This window comes from Colobus angolensis, unplaced genomic scaffold, assembly GCF_000951035.1.
Source record: "Colobus angolensis palliatus isolate OR3802 unplaced genomic scaffold, Cang.pa_1.0 Scaffold108, whole genome shotgun sequence".
Classification (NCBI taxonomy): domain Eukaryota; kingdom Metazoa; phylum Chordata; class Mammalia; order Primates; family Cercopithecidae; genus Colobus; species Colobus angolensis.
The window spans coordinates 4,955,186-4,957,189 of NW_012111808.1; positions in this window are offsets into that span (position 1 = coordinate 4,955,186).

The following is a 2,004-nucleotide window of genomic DNA, read 5'->3' on the forward strand; positions in this document are numbered from 1 at the left end:
ATTATTCAGTTTATCTGTACCCTCTCTGTGTAGCAGAATTTGACAGGTGAGACTCACAGAAGAGCATTAGGAAAACTGAAGGCCAGCCTGGCAAGTGCATTTCTTGGAGGGACGGTATGATGAGGTTTGTCTGTATCATATCCGCGCACCTTCCCAGTTTAACCACTTGCCCTGCCCCGAAGGTCGCACACTGAGACCACAGGGAGGAACAGGTGCACATTTCATTCCTACACCTCCGCCAGCCCACCCTGCCCATGTATGTTCAATGCATTGTGGAGTAGGAAACCAGCCCTTGGTACAGAAAGGTCTCAGGCATCGGTATTCATTGAACAAATATTGAGCACCTACTATTGCATTGGGAAAACAGTAGTGAATAGAGCAGACGGGGGTTTACATGGGGTTAGGGGAGACACAGAAAATCATCACAATATGTAGTATTTTGAATGATGGAGCCCTTCCACGGCCTCCCCTCTTCTTTTTCCTTCTCAGGACAAAAGAAGAATGAAGCAAGCTAAAAGAGATGGGGTAGCGTGGGGGAAGGGACTAATGCAATTTGAAGCAGGTGGGTCAGAGTTCACACACATTCGAGCAAAGGCCTTATACACGTTTGAGCGAAGGTGGCAAACCATATGGAACATTCAGGGAAGATGGAGTCTAGATTCAGCTGAAACCCAGTTTTCTGTAGCTTAAATATGTGCTACTGATGGAATTAGTTTATTTGTTATTAAAGTTGGTCCTCCTGATGGTTATAAGGCCAATGCAAACTGTCAAATTAAATGGATAGCCTTTCATATTACCTACATGATCTTCATATCCAAGCGGATGTCCTGAGAAAAGCACAGTAAAACCTAATCCAGGTATCAACTCACCTTCCTTATATGTGTGGCTAATTCTCTACCCTCATAACAAAAATTATAGTCTTCTTAAGTTGCCCTTTAAAGATGTAATCTTCATGGATAATATACTTCTCTACCTACAATCTGAACCCATTTTTGTTGTTGTTGTTGTTTGTTTGTTTTGTATTTCTAGTAGAGACAGAGTTTTGCCATGTTGGTCAGGCTGGTCTTGAACTGCTGACCTCAGGTGATCCACCCACCTCGGCCTCCCAAAGTGCTGGGATTACAGGCGTGAGTCACCGTGCACGGCCTGAACCCATTTCTTCTAAAGAAACTAAATTAAAAGGCTTCTCATATTGCAATAGTGTGTTGCCAGAAGTGTAGACAAGGCCAGAGAATAAAATGGCCAGGGGTGTTAGACGTCTGAGCTATGAAGGCTCTTTCTTGTCCCCTCTGGGAGGCCCTGGAGAAGTCATTCCCTCCATCCAGGGTGCTGGGCCCCTCCTGCTGGGTGCAGATAAGGGGGCTTCTGGTCCCTCCCAGGCAAACGCTGATGATTAGTGACAAGGCATAAAGATGCCAAGTCTCACCAGTACAAAATCAATGGCTGGTGCAGGTTAAATTTGTTTCTGTCCAGAAATGATTAAGGAACTAGCAAAACATACTTTATTAAATATTTTAATGAATCAGCATCATTTCATTTCTTTTATTCACATCTTATACTTTCATTTTTACTGACTTCCATTTTTTATTTTTTCATTAATTATTATTATTATTTTTTTTTTTTGAGAGGGAGTCTCACCCTGTTGCTCAGGCTGGAGTGCAATGGCGTGATCTCGGCTCACTGCAACCTCTGCCTACTGCGTTCAAGTGATTCTCCTGCCTCAGCCCCCCGAGTAGCTGGGATTACAGGTGCCTTTATGACTTTTAAAAACTCATTCAAGATTCCTCATGTATAAAACCTCCTGGTGGCACATATGAAGAACTCATAGGTTATAACTGAAAACAGAACTTCCTTCTTTTTCCCCAACAGAGAGTACCATAACAATTGTTATTCCAAATCTATGGCTTATTTCTTACAAACATTGAATATAACAGCTCTCCAATAAGTAAATTTTTATGTTCTTATGCAGTGAAAGCAGATAAAATGTGCTTTATGTTGGTCCTT